The sequence below is a fragment of the Mercenaria mercenaria genome, chromosome 8 (genome assembly GCF_021730395.1).
Source record: "Mercenaria mercenaria strain notata chromosome 8, MADL_Memer_1, whole genome shotgun sequence".
NCBI lineage: Eukaryota > Metazoa > Mollusca > Bivalvia > Venerida > Veneridae > Mercenaria > Mercenaria mercenaria.
Window position 1 is genome coordinate 63,059,210 of NC_069368.1, and position 16,406 is coordinate 63,075,615.

Genomic DNA, 16,406 nt, shown 5'->3' on the forward strand with positions numbered 1-16,406 from the left:
CTCTTCAGTTATTGATAATTTATCTAACACTGTGTTGACTTGAATGTATTTTCATTTTTTTGCTGTTCCATCCATCATCCATACTGTTGTATTTATTTCCTGCAGATGGCACAGTAAGAGCAAAAATACATCAGTGTCTCTGGCAGAAACAAAAACCCAGTGTTGAAACTTGATCGCTTACTGCAGTGAACAGCATGAAGAATAATTCTTGTGTCAGCTTCCTCATGTTTAGCCTTTAATTCATCCAAAATTTAGGTCACTGACATTGCTTTCAACAATGTCCTTCTTCCTGAAAGCCAACCACCAACAACCATGTCTTTTCAGTAGGGGCTTGCATGATCAGCTCCTCTGATAAAAATCTAGCCAGGTCAACTTTATTTGCAGGAAGTGCTAAAAGTTACTCCAGACTTTTGGTAACGGTACATCCCTACTTTCAATTACTCTCCTCACTGGTTGATATGTCCTTGTGCGTTGTTTCCTGGTGTTTGATTTTATTGAGTGATGCCTATATCGGTCAAACACTACATCTATTCTTTCATATTTTTTTCCCCTTTGTTTAAAACCTGCAGCAACAAATAAATCAGCATACTGACCAAATGTTGTTTCTCCTTCTATTTTCAGACTTTGTACTCAAGCTTGGCCATCGACAATATATGCAGACTTTCCTTGTATGTTTATTCGGTCACTCAACTCAATATCCTTGACAAGCTCATCCAGCAATATGGATTGTTTGCCCGTTTTGAGAGTTCCATTGGTTTCGGAAATGGAAACTGGAACTGGCAACAGTTCATGTATTAGTATTTCCTCCATATTAACATCTTTGCCTGCCTTATATGCTGTCACTAAACGATGTAGTGTATTTCGATCTGCTCTTAATATTTTGCCCTTTTCAACTGTTGACTTCGATGCTTTATCACTGATGTACAAAGAAGCAAATGTAGATGGATTATTCTTTTTGATTGTATCACGTAGCTGAAACTTTTGATACATTAATCACTGTTTTCAAACTGTAGTCTCTCTCTTACAAAACAATCAAGTTTTTTCCTGGCCAAATTGCAGGGCAGACAGTAGAGACTTTTCTATGGTATCAGTTACTATGTCTTTAGTTGCTACATTCAGCAAACTTTCACCTTTGCAGATGTGGATCAGCCACATTATATCTTTGTAATACATTTAGAACTGCTTCTTCAGCTTGCTGGTCCACAGCTTGCCTGCTCTTTGATTTTCCTTATGCACAAGTATGTCTTCGTCATTGACTTTTTACATACACTTGGTAAGAAGGCTTATAGGAGACCTCAGGTTGTACGATAAAGACCATCTATTCAAAGCTGTAGGGGTTTCTTGATATACCAATTATTCCTCCACCTTTTCCCTTCCCAGTTGAATTCAGATATTTCTTGACTTTGATCAGGATCCACCGATTGAATTTTGAGTTTGACCTCTTAACAACAAAAGTTGCCATTTCTGAACTTTTTGCAACACTTCTTGAGGAAGCTGATGTGCATCTGCCAGAAAAGACAGTTCCCCCAACGTGCTAAATTCGTATGATCATACCTATGAAATAAAGGGAACATGCACCGAAACACATATAGGTATAGATCCCAAAGACCATCCCTTACAGCTCGCATGAACATCAGAAGCACTGAAACCATTTCCAGGTATGCCCACCAAAACTGGTAGTTAGGATTTTTGATCATTCTTAAACAAAATCGTCAAGGTGGCTTCTGAAGTTGTCATTTTGCAATCCAGCTACAAGATTTTCTACGCTCCCAGAATACTTCACTTCCATTAATTTCCCATGCAAGTTAATGTCTCTTTCTTCAATGTAAGTCAGTAATTGTGGAAAAAAACAATGTCCAGAGGAGCCTGTGTTGTTATCTGTGAGCCCTCATTCCTCTGTTGTAGTGCTTTTTCGCCAAGACCTGATATGTGGCTATAGGACCCAGAATATTGGATTCAACCCAATTTCATGTAAACCTGACCCTTTCATATGCTCACCTATTACTTTCAGATAGTTCATTGATATATGCAAACCACCCATTCTAGGTATAAGCTTGTCCATGTATGCAGGCACTGCCCATTTCAAGTCCAAAGCTTAAAGTAAAAAAGCCTGGTCTACAGTTATAACTGTATGTGACTGGCCCCAGTCTTTCTGATATATGCATACACTTCTGAACAACAGTGTTTAATGTGTCGATATCATGGGCTGGTGCTTGTATAATCGGCATGTATCCAACTTTTGTCATATTTGAGTCAGTTTCTACAGATAGACTGGTTGAAAGATGACCAGGTTGGACGAGTATCTGCATTATTCCGAAATAGATGGAATGCCATATCAAGGGCTCTTGCTTGTATATAAAGCTAGCTTTAACAGATACTTTTTACTAAACCTAAACACAAATATTAAAAGTTAAAATAAATGCAATTTCCACCAAATATTAAAATTTAACGATTGTATATGAAACAAAGCATTTCTAAAATTTTATAGGAAAAATACATAAAAATTTTTCCTACCTGCAAAATATCCTGCAAAACGCAGTGATTCCATGAGGTATTCTTGACACCTCTAAAACCGTAATGACCACAAAAGAGTGTGTCCTTGTCAGAATTAATGTAGATTAATTAACAGGTAAAAACATTCCAGAGTGTTTAGATAAGGACTTTACAATAACATGATCAGACTTCAGATTATTATTGTAACAGAGACCTGGATTGTTTATATAATTAAGTTCATATTAGCCATAATCTTAATCCCTGTCACACTTAATTTTCACCAATTATTATGATGCTTAGGTATAAAAAGTTTATTGTTCAATAAAATCTTTCAAAGATTACATAATGTTATACATGTTTATTCTTTTCTCCCATTAAAGACAATGTTATGTTAATTTTTAAAAGTTTTTTAATTTCTCCATTATTTTGTCTTAAATGATTTTTCTAAAAAATGCATTTCATCAAAAGTATTATTTTCTTTTTGATAAAATTCCAGCAGAAGCTTTTTAATCTTTTAATCTTATACTTATTCTCATTTTTTTTTCCATTCTATGAATGACGTTGAATATTTCTAAAAAATTAAAATGTCTTCAAATTCCCCTTTTTGAGCCCCTGAAGTACAAATTTTTAACTTGTAAAATAGTTTACTGATAAATATTAACTCAATTATACTAAAATATGAAACAATATTTTCAAACATATCTAAAGATAAACATTTGTATCATAAAATAATATCAATGGAAATAAAAATTGTAAAAACTGTGGTCATTTTTGCCCCTATTTTTAACCCTTTCAGAGGCATTTGCCAGATGGCCAACATATATTTTTGGATTCAGCATACCCAAAATATGTTAAAAAAGTATGTTGGACCAAATACTAACAAAATGCTCGTAACTTCTTAAATAAGCATATATCTGCAAAATCGGACTAGACTAAAGCTCTCGAGCTGATTTACTACGTCAAATTATGACGTAATAAACACGCTCGAGTCCATTCATCTTCGGCTGCGCTACTATTGTAAACAAAATGGCCTGGAGTATTGAGGGTGTGAATGGACAACTATTTCTCACTAATGAGAAAGGTGAAAAGCTCGTTAATGACAAAGGCAACGACTACGGATGTATCATAGGTGTAGCGTGTGGAAGGAGTAGTGCAGAGATTGTGGTAATGTTTCTTTATGCCGAATAAAAGAAATAAGTCGTTTAACAGAGGCGGATCCTGCATTTTGCCTCAGTGTCCGCGTTATTTTTTTTTTTGGGGGGGGGGGGGGGGGGGGGGGGGGGGGGGGGGGGGGGAGGGGAGGGGAATGAAACACCCCCGTTAGCATAGATGTAGGCAGAAGAGCTGGTCATAATATCTGTCGGTTATAGTAATTGGTATTACAAATATTTTTGAAATAAGATGTGGATCTTTAAATGCATTAGAAACGCTTGAATGATAATAAAGCTCGGATATCTGATACAGTAGACTTAGTGAAAACTCTATACAGTTGTTTGTGTTGACCTAAAAAAGTCCATTACACTAGAGAGAGCTATTGTGCTATTTAATTGAACTGTCAAAACATGTTCCCCGCTTTCATGTTGATCTTGTATAGGCTCGAACAGAACATAGTAAAAGCCGGGTCAATTTTTGACAGGTCAAATAAATTGGACAACAATTATATTTAAACAGTGAAATACTGACAGTCTGTATTTAAACAATATAGAATGGGTAAATGATTTTCTCACCAGCAGTGTTCATTATTTGAATATAAACGAAGTCAAAAGTCTTTACCTGTACAGTAGAGCACTAGATCTGTACTGAAACTGTTTTTATGGTAATGGAGTTGATTTCTGAGTTTGAAGTGTTTCGGAAATATTCACGTGAAATTTAAGGAGAATGTCCAAAAAGGTCATTTTGTTTACACGTGAATGAGAGTGAAAGTGTCGCAGTTTTGAATGAGAAAAAAAAGTCTTTAAAGGTGAAATGTATATTTTATTATTTTTATAAAATTTTGTAATTACCCCCCTTTAATATGAAAGTATATAAAAAGCTGGGTATTTCTTTTTATTTCGATAAATGTCTTAGTTTTACATTTGCATTTGATAGACATATCAACTATTGAACAATCTGAACCAAAATACAAGTTAAAAGCTGTGTGTAGCTTCTGAATTCATTTATTTCCATATGTCTTGGTTGTGCAACCAAGATAGGCAAAGGGAGGTAATAATAATTTTTCAAACTTGCGTTTCTAATGAATTCCATCTAAATACATAATTTTTAATGCAAATATTTTACAAATATATAACAATATGTCTAATATTTATACATTTCCTTAGGCAAAGTGTGTTTGTCAAATTTATACTTATGATAAAATAACTCTATCTTGGTTGGGCAACCAGGATAGGATTCAGGAAAATGAAATTTTAAAAATACCTCCAGTGAAAATCTAATTTGTATTAAGTGTTAAGTGAACATGAATGATTGTAAATGAACTGTCTAAATATAGAATCTACTCACTATTCACCTGTCAAAGCTGAAATCCCGCAAAAGTTACTCTTGGTCTCCATTATCTATATCCAAGCATCGATGAGTTAGTGGTCATCAAACTTCCTAACGATGAAATTCAGGCACCAATCGCACCATGCCCTCGAAATGATGATTTGTTAAACACCATTTCCAAACGCATGGTTCAAAGATAACCCGTACCTGTGGTAGTTCTTTTTTTTGTTCTTTTCAATCCGCCACATGTCCATCCTTTTTTTTACAATGTCTGTGAAAGCAACCGCAGAAAAATTTAAATCTCTTCCCCGAAACAAAGTTGTGACGTGAGATATTAATGACGTAAGAATGTCTCGGCCATATGTCATTTATAATTTATAAGAGGCACAACAAGGGGAACAGTTTTGTACACAAACACAAAAAAAAATGAATTTTGTATTACGTAACGCTGTTGACATCAAAATTTGATGATAACACAAGGGCGTAACCAGGGGGGGTGCGACGGGTGCGATCGCACCCCCCTTTTTCGGCAAAGCTTGCAATTTTCATTACACCAAAATACCCTTGAAAGCCCAGTCTGTGATTTTTTTCGGCTCGCTACGCTCGCCAATTTACATATATTTACTAATATTGACGCTGTAACCTTTGTAAAAAGTCTGTTGATTATCGTCTATATCTCAAAAATCAATGGATTGAGCACCAGCAGCTTTTTACCTAACGTTTCAGTGTTGAATCTGGCGATTTTACAGAAGGTTGGATGTATCTATCAACTAACCTGATGAGAAATAAATCTAACATAAGTTATTTTGTAATTTTTACATGAACTGCATATGAAATCAAATTTTACAGCTGTGCCTTTTCCTTTCAGTATATTTTTAATTGTAGATATATTGTAAGAAAAATACAGTGTCATGCTAGTACAGCTGCTAAAACAGAAAATTTATTTTGTCGTGCGTTATTTCTTTTCTTTCTATAGCTAATACCTAATTCACTTTAAACCGGGCGGTGCGCGATATTTCCTTGCGGATTTTTGGGCATCGTAGATGGCTATGGGCTATGGCGTATGTGTTCTCATTATATACAAGCATCGTGCCATTTTTGTACTGGTTCTATGTATGGAAATCGTACGAAGTCCGTACTGCTTCCGTGCATGAAGAGGCTGCGCGGAGAAGATACAAGGTAAAAGCCTGGACGGCAGTCTACGTGCTTAGAAATTCTGGGGGTCAGTCTGTCTACCATTTCCCGAAACATGGTAGGCTCGATGATGAGGTAAGCTTAGAAGTCCCCATAGGATTCCGGCATCAACTCCTGCATCAGGGTGTCCAAGTGTCCGAGGGTGGCCCGTCTCAGCAACAAGGGTTTCACGCATACCGTCCTCTTCCTGTGCCTCTGTCGGGCCTGCTGCTCATCAAGAACGACCAGGCTTGTAATCATCTGCTCTTCTCCTGACCTGCCTCAACTGCAACCGCAGGTATGCCGCTCTGAGTCTTAGGAAAACTATCATTTCTCCGACAAATAATGAAACCATGTCGGAGATGGCCATTTATATATAACCATCTGAAAAATGTGGATGATGTGGCCGCTGTAGGGTTGCCGAAGGATGATTGCTTAGTATTCGTGCGTTTTCATGGGTACCGCCCGGGCAGCAAGCGACAACCTTGCGGCTGTGCGAGGGCCGTGCAAAGGTCCCACGAGTCTACAATCTCCGTACGATTTCGTTTGGGCAACATATCCACGAAAAATCGTGCGTTGGCTGCACGATCAGCGCAAGGTCTCCTAAAGATGCCCGTGCAGGGATTTGCAATGCCATCTGCAACACGTCTACGAGTTACGGGCTTTCGAATTTTCTAATTTGTATAATTTTTCACTAAGCAAAATCGTAGAGGCTGCGGAGCCCGTGAACACAAATTGTTCTGCCGCCTCCTGCACAGAAAGGAGGATACGGGCAGTCTACGGGCTCCGAAGACACATCGCAGGCCAAATGTAAACTAGGCATTACTTGCGAAATATTCTCAGCTGTGTACATAAACATGTAATTATTCTTTGTATCTTATTATATGATTTTTAGAAAACCCAGAGGATTACTTTAATGCAAAAATGATTATGTATAGCTTTATACCTTTTCACAATAGTGGAATGAAATATATAAAAATAACAGTTTAAGGTTACATTAATTTCTAATAGATGGTACGATGTAAACTTTGTTTCATAAACAACAATGACCTTATTCTATGCACATCACATCTGTCAAATATTTTTTTTTAAAAATAGTGTGTCTTTCTTGATATTACTTTTGTATCATTATCATTATCTTAACTTACTGATCTGAACTTAAAAGACATTATGTACTATTCACAGAAAAAAAGCGAAAAAAATAAGTCACATATCTACCCATCAGTAAGCTTTCAAATACACGCCAAATCGCACGAAATGACTTCTTAATTTAAAAATTTTCTGGGGGAGGCCCCCCATACCCCACCTGTAACAACTTAAAAGACATTATGTACTATTCACAGAAAAAAAGCGAAAAAATGAGTCGCATATCTACCCATCAATAAGCTTTCAAATACACGCCAAATCGCACGAAATGACTTCTAAATTTAAACATTTTCTGGGGGCCGCCCCCATACCTCCACCTGCATGAACTTAAAAGACATTATATACTATTCATAGAAAAAAAGCGCAAAATGAGTCACATATCTACCCATCAGTAAACTTTCAAATACACGCCAAATCGCACGAAATGACTTCTTAATTTAAAAATTTTCTGGGGGAGGCCCCCCATACCCCCACCTGTGGGAGGGGGGTAACCCCCTCCCACACCTATCCCCTTTCTCAACTCGCACCCCCCTCCGAAAAATCCTGGTTACGCCTATGTAACAGTAAAATAAATGGATATATTTATGTAATACTTTTTGAAATTATTAAAATGTGCCCTTAAGAGCGTTGCTGAAGATACAGTATATCTATATGGTCCCGTGTAATGTAACAGGTTTGAAAGGTTCGGAATATTGTATATTCTATAAATCATTGTTTAATATGCTACGTAGAAAGATGATAAACTATAATACTTGATCTAAATTGAAAAGCTGAATTGTCAAACCTGTCACAAAACATGTAGCCCAAGGGTTAAACAGGTATACTTAGTCGTTTATATCATTTACTTCCGGGATCAAAGTTAGATATGTTAAGAAAAAATGCACGACGTATTGTGTAATTTTACATAGCGGCTAGACTGCTTAATTAAATATATATGCTGAAATATAATTATCTACGGTCAGAGAGAGAGAGTTAGATTGGGAGTTAGAGAGAGAAAGATGGGTTAAAAATGCTAGATTGATAAGGTCACCTTTACTTAATAATATCTAGCTAAAATGTTATGTTTAAATATTAAAGACTGTTGCTATGATAAATAAAACTGGTTAAAAGGTTATGTTTGTTGTATTAAATGGCCACGCTACGTTACAACGCGCGTGAAAGAAAGGAAATTTATAAAAAAAATAAATAAATGTTTTCGGTGCATACAAATGTATTTATAAAATGTATACTCTATACAAAATGTATACTCTAGAAACAAGTCTCTCAGAATTTATACTTTTAATAAATAGATATCCGATTCGGCGTATACACTTGTAGCATGAGCGCAAAAAAAAAAATACATGTTCAAGGCATATAAATACCCTGATCTTTAATCTGTACTTTATACATGTGCGCGTATTTAATTTTAAAATATTAGCATGTTTCAAAAGATATATCGTATCTATAGAAGATGTGATTTTACGGCTGTTGATATCTATAAACATGTACATGTAGTATTTAAAAACCAGATATGTAATTTTGCTTTCTAATTTCAGAACCACTTATGTTTTATATGTATGGCAAGCTCTGATAGATGCATCAGAAAGACGGAATTTCCACAAAATGAACGAAAAACGAAACAAACAGACGTTCATCTGACAAACGTGATACTTTAGAGTTATACATATTATATCTATATTCTGTTATATACATGTACTCGTGAAAATATAGACAGATGTGATTCGCAAATGAAAAACTGTTTAATTTCAATGTATAATGTAATATTGTAAAACTACAGACGAATGTTTTGAAAAGAAATATAATGCACTTTATTTGTATGAAAGAAATCATCACGTTTTAAGAAATTCCTCGATTATATTTGTATTATGCTTGCACTAACTATTCTGATGCCTAAATACTGAGAAATTGTATCTATCTGTAATATTATGTACTTTAAATTGTCTTTTAATATGTATGTGTAAAATTACCGAACTGTTTAAGTCGTGCATCCAAAAGCTAATTATGTTTACTAAAATTATACCTGGCGAACCCTCGGCAACATTTCTAAACGATCAACATTAAGGATTTGTTTTAGCTTAGATTTACTATTAATCTTTTTTTATTATTTTGTGGAAGAAATGAAGGGATTTGTAATGTAACAGGTTTGAAAGGTTCGGAATATTGTATATTCTATAAATCATTGTTTAATATGCTACGTAGAAAGATGATAAACTATAATACTTGATCTAAATTGAAAAGCTGAATTGTCAAACCTGTCACAAAACATGTAGCCCAAGGGTTAAACAGGTATACTTAGTCGTTTATATCATTTACTTCCGGGATCAAAGTTAGATATGTTAAGAAAAAATGCACGACGTATTGTGTAATTTTACATAGCGGCTAGACTGCTTAATTAAATATATATGCTGAAATATAATTATCTACGGTCAGAGAGAGAGAGTTAGATTTAGAGTTAGAGAGAAAGATGGGTTATAGATGCTAGATTGATAAGGTCACCTTTACTTAATAATATCTAGCTAAAATGTTATGTTTAAATATTAAAGACTGTTGCTATGATAAATAAAACTGGTTAAAAGGTTATGTTTGTTGTACTAAATGGCCACGCTACGTTACACCCGAACAAGGCAATGACAAACCCATGCGCGGATCCAGCCAATTTTCTCAGAGGGGGTCCGACCGAACCCCTTCACTATGAGTGTGTGTTGTTGTGTGTGTTAGCTTTTTAAAGGTACAGGATTGTCAATAAGTCTTTGTTGGCTAGAAAATGAGACGTCCTGCTAGAGGGGTACGGGGGCAAGCTCCCCGCCCCTCCCCCAAGGAAAAAGTTTGAAATTTATTGCTGCATTCTGGGGTATTTAGGAGCATTTAAGAGCACTTTTTCCACTGCAATTTCATATGCAATATACCCCTTATTTTCACAATTTTATGGGCTTAACCTGATAAAATCAAGTTCCCTTCAAGTGTAAAATTCTTACTTTCTTTGAGATAAGTAATAATAAATATGAATTATGTCGGGGTCGTATATAGCAGCAGTCGCATATAATTTGAATGCTGTCCTAATGTTGCCTTTCCTTCTCTTCTTTCCTTTTTTTAGGATTTCCAGAATGTTCGCTAATGGTTTCTCTAATTGCAGTAGGTTGAATGCGAACATCATGGATCCTGACAAGACTGCGCGGATGTGCAGGCTGGTCTGGATCCATGCTGGCCGCAAAGCCACCATGTTGGTTTTCTCATGGCGTAGCTTATTTGTCATGCCTAATCAAATTCATGGGACATAGAAGCCTTTAACTCGGGCCAATACATATCCTAGTATGCCAATATAGCCTTAAGGTATAACAGCCCTGTATAACAACCTCCAACAATTTAGGGGCCCAGGTCATTCCCACGTCGGAAGATTGCGCGTGAAAACGTACTCTGACTTTTAACAACAGGTAAGGTCAGAGCGTACGTTCAATTTTCTGCAATTTTATCAACTGGAGCAGCAATGTCTAGCAATTACATGCTTCTCATGGGCGGAACCAACGGAAGTGGAGAATTTAGGGAAAGTAAAAGCTTGGATATTTGTTATTTTTAATCTCCACAAAAAAGTGAAATAGAATAATTAGAACTTTGGTAGATGCTTCTCATAATCAAAAGAAGTAAAAGGCTCGTCCAATGACTTACGATATCGGTACTTTAAAATTCGGAAAATTATTGAGAAAGAAATCCATTATATTGCCGAATACAATATTACTTAGCTCTCGGTTAATATGTAAAAGTTATTACTATTCAAGAAAAGAATCAAAATATTTCATGCTCAAATGATCTGGCTTTTACGGTCTACTTTAATTTGCAATGTTCACGGCAATCAGTTATATGTGTATTCCTTAAAAGTCTGATCGTCCGTGCTACAATTAGTGACCTTTTAAGCAACATACACATAACATGTACAACAAATTTTTACATGTCAAGTACATGGATTGGAAAAGAAGCTGATAGCTTATGTAAATTCCTTTCCAAAAGTGTCCTTAAAAATGTGTTTCAGTTCTGTCCCCTAAGTTATTACTAATATATATAGTTTGATGTACATTTGCCCAGTAGTTATTACAAAATAATTGTCTAAGCTAATTATATAAAATAATTTGTTTTATTAGCGGCAAATTCATAATTATTATTAAATCGATGCTGTGTGTCATATGACAAGTATAAATGTGTCGAATCAAGCCGGGTAGTCAACACGGTGGCGCAGCTAGGGTGCCTGTAATTGCATCTACATTGCACATAGAGTGCAAGTTAACAGTTTAAATAATTACATTTATGATGCGGAAGTGAATATCAAGACGTACGTTTTTGTGGGACTGGCACTCTCGTTCTTTAATGGTATTTGTGTCCAACAACACAGAACTACTATTTTTTTTGGGGAAAAAAAACGGGCTGCAAATTTTAAGAGTGCACGGAGTCTCTTTATATGGCTGCAAATGCCAAAATAGCAAGCTTTGGATTTTTAAAAGGGCCATCATTCCGGGAACCCAAACGATGTTTGGAAATTTCCGAGGGAACAATTTTAAATTTAAATAGTTTAATATAATCCGAAAAAATGACCCCTTAAGCACCGAGAACGGTAAAAGTGAAAATTTTACAGATCGGTTTTTTCGAGTTGTCCAAGAGCAGTAATTGGTACTTTCCTTTGGGCATTAAAGAAGTCAATACGTCTTGTTGTGCCTTTTAAAAACCTATTTACAGTATAAACATTTACGACGGAAAAAGTGAAATTTTTTGTCTTTTCGTCAGCGTACAAAAGGATATAATTATCCTTTGAAAAAAGCTTTTTTTACTGATACCTTTTAAAAAAAGATACCAAAAAAGGCCTTACAATTTGTAAACATATTGCTACCACCGAGAGGTTTGGTCCATTAAAAGAATAAATGTTAATGGTTTCGGGTATGTGGGTACACCCATTTCCACGATAAGAAAAAGGGGGATCCTTTTTTGTATTACGACCATTTTACAATGTAACAAAAAAAAGACTTGTCAATTTCTGTAAAGTTTAAAATTGTTAACATAAATAAATTATCAGTGTACAAACGGGGGTTCGCGTATTTTACGGTAATAAGAAGTCTTAATTTTAGTCTTTTTCCCTCTAATACTACAAAAATTGAAAATTGTGTAAAAAAAAAAAAAAGCGAAACATTGTCCCTTTTATGGTTTTATGTGGTAGTTGCTTTTTCATAGCGCTTTTTATACCCTAAAATTATTTTAGTTCCCAAATTTTTTTATTTATCAATTAATAGAAACTTTTAATTTTTAAAACCCAAAGACTGTACTTCCCTTTTTTTTGTTGAAAACTTATAGCCTTATGTACGTTTAAAAATCATGCAGTTATTCTTTTTTTGTAATTGTGTGGGACAAGGAATAAAGTAAACACTTTTTTTTGTTAAACAAATTTTGAACAGAAAAATGGTTATAGTACTTTTATATCTGGTTTAAACAAAACCAGAAAACAGGGATCCGAACGTTCTAGCACCCAAAAGGGGAAGTAATTAGCGATAAATGTTAGCAATAATGCCAATGAAACGATGCAAAAGCCCCCTTTGTTTCGCCTCACACCAAAGTTTATAAAAAAAGATAGAAAACTGTTTAAAATATTTTTTGAAGTAGCAGACCGTTTTGGGCTATTTTCTAGGGGTTTTTCGAAAAAGTTTTATGATGTACGATGTTTTCTCTAAAAAAAATATGACACTTTCGTCTAAAGCAACCAGTTCAAATCGCTTTAAACCCCCTTAACAAAAAAAAAAAAAGGGAAAAGCTTGTGCCCAACAGATATAAATAAAAATTTTGCGGGCCTTGGTTTGACTGACCCGTTCAGGAGGGAATGAAAGTGAAAGTCCCGTCCCCCCCTTTTCCCCCCGATTTTGGCGAGCTAAAAATTTACACTTTTTAAGTCCCAAAATTTTCATTAAAAAGACTCAGTTTAAAAATTGTACCAGGTTTCAAAGGTTGTTTTTATTTGAATTCAAAAAATTGACCAAAACAAAATTTCAACAAGAAATTCCAATTTTTTTGTACAAAATGCAGACGTTTTAAAAAAACCCCAAAAAGGGGAAACTTGCACTTGCTTGCGTAGCCAAATACTTTTTAAAAAGAGAAACAATTTTACGGAAGCTCTTTTTTTTTTTTTTTTTTTTTTGTTGTTTTTTTTTTCTATAAATCAGGAAAGCAATTAATGTTAAAACAGGGTTTTAAAAAATATGTGTTTTGTTTTACCAACATAAAGTTAGGTTAGTAGAGTTTGAAACAAAACCCTCAAAAACAAAATGTTAAAATTTAAAATCGCCCGTCCTGATTTAAGGGTTTTTTAGGTGGTGGATACAGATTTACCTTATTAACATATAGAAATTTTGGGCAAATTTTACGACTTATTTCTAAAGAAGTTAATGAAGTTTTTGATGTTTTTGATTTCTTTTTTAGTTACTGATTTGTTTGGATTATTTGGTTCAAGAGTGGTCTAATCATTTATTTTCTCCCTCAAAAACGGGAACCAGTGTGCATCAATTTTTTTGCCTCGCAAATTTCAGTATAATTGGGTTGGATTTAAACTTTCCACACGTAACCTTTTCTCCGTACCCCGACAGGGGGGGACTTAGTTTCCCCAGTGTTCTTCTCGGGCAACTTTGCAATCTTTTTTCATCGGACGGTAAATAAAAATTTTGGGAATTTTGGATAAGGTATGTAAGCTTTTTTTATTTTTAAATAATTTTAAAAAAAGCGTTTGATTTCTACATTTTTTTTTCCCTATGTTTCCTGATTTGGTGCGGTTTTTGGTTGGAAAAATAGCAAATTTTTCATTTAATATACGCCATTCAAATGACGTAGTTGGAAATGAAGCCGAAGACCAGCAGTAATTAAAATTGAAAGTTTGTTTTCAAGGTAAATGGAAATTGAAAAAAAGTCCAGATACAACAAACTTTTTTTTTTAACGAAAAAAAAAAGAAAATTTCGCAGTTATATAAAATAAAGGGGAAAAATAAAAAATTTGAAGCCGCCGGGAAAGAAAACCAACGGGGCCACACAATAAAATATACCTTTGAAAAAAGTTTTGAATTTTGGGGTGTTGCAAAACCCACAAAAAACTTTTGTTTTGTTAAAAAATTTAAAAAAAAAACGAGTGACATTAATTTTTCTAACGTCAACAGAAAAAACATGATGTGATTTTATTAGGACAGTTTTGCTTTTTTTCATTCATTGAACAAAATGTGATTTAAACTTCCTTTTCCAACTTTTTGATAAAAAACTCCCTTTTTTACTGTATTTCCAAGATCGGCATTTTTCTATCTAGCCAAAGAGAAGGCAAACTAAATATATCTATTCCGTTGGACCCGTCACTGAAGTACTTTGGGCTTTTTTCTTTTGGTTTTGCGAATTCAAGAAAAAAGGGTTTTCTAGCATTTTGTCATAGTTTTTTGTGTTATGGTTAAAATTAAAACGGTTATTTATTGTGTTTGTTCTAGGTTTTTAGTTTTTTTGACGAATTGAAGGTTGAAAAATTTTAATTTTTTCTTTAAAAAAAAAAATGTTGCACTTAAAAAAAAGCGATCCCATACTAAAAGTTCAAATTTTACCTCTAAATTATATTCTTTTAGTTTATGTATAAATTAAATTCCTTTTAAATGCAAGAAAATTTGAAGTAAACTTATTTTAAGTTTTTTTAAAAAAGGTAATTTTATAATAGTAAATTCCAGTATGTTTTCTTTTTAAATTTTCCCTGGAATTTTTTTGTTTAAAAATGATACTGCTCAAATCTCCAACATGTGTATCGACTTTTTTGGCGGGTACTATGTTTTCTTGATTTTTTTGATCAAGAAAAGGGAATAATTGTTTTAAAAAGAGTTTTTCATTCAAAAAAATTGGGGGTACTTTAGCCGATATTTTAACCCAAACTGGAACGGTGCCTTGTGGGGCTTCGAACCTCGGTTTGGACACCCATAACTCCCCTTAATGTGTTAAGGTACCCGTTTTCCCATGGGGGGGCTCCGCGGGGTTTTGATGGCCCTAAAATCTTTTTTTTTAAATCATCAATCATGAAGGGGCCAAAAACCGAATATAAAAAATGAAATTAAATCAAAAAATGGAGCATTTTTTTATTTTTGACTTATCTCTGTAAACTATGCTCTTATTTCCAGAAAAATAAAAAAATGACGGAATTTTTATAAAGTTTTAAAAGACGATGGTTTAAATGGATGTTGATTGTTTGAGTGAATGTTGTTTCATTAACGAAATTATGAAAATCGATTAAATTAATTTTTTAGATCACTGACTGCTGCATCTACAAATATAGGAAATGAAAGTTGTAAGATTGACCTAAATTTTTTTAAGATAAATCATTAAATGTTCAAAATTTTAAATGTGGATGAATGATGTTTGATAGACTGACAAATGGAGTTATTGATTGAATAAATATTAGTCATTTTTATAAAATAATTTTTCACTAAATTTTCTTAAGGAAAAAGCACTTGAGAGAATGAATGAATAATAATAACCCCCACGGTTGTTTAAATACTTGATTTGGTTTATTATTCAATCAAAAAGAAGGAATTAAACATGAATAAAATTTTACATATCTTCGAAATAATGATTAAATGTTTGTAAAAATAATAAAGATTTTATGTGGGAACTAACTAAAATTGACATAAATAACTGTAATCAATAAAATTAAATAAACACAAAATTTATCAATGAAAAACAAGGGGAAAAGGTAAATATATAATTATAAAAATATATTTTTTTTTAAATATATATTATATTTTTATAAATTATAATTATTAAATGATGTAAAAAGCAAGTAGCATTTATTCAAAACAAAAAGAAACCAAATTTCTCTAGTTTTTCCGATTACTGTAAAATAAAAGCCTTTAAATATTTAAAATCATTAATTACACTTAACTGGGGGCCATCTTTGTTTTGCTAGAAAAGGGTATTTGGGGTTAAAAATAAAATTCCCTGCAATTTCCCGTTTGATCTTGAAATACCAGTTAATTTTTATTGATTTGTGTTTTTTTTTGGGGTCCCGTTTTTATTTAAAGAGCTTGAAGAATCACTCTCAGTTTTTTTTTTCTTTAGACTTTTCACTCCCGATT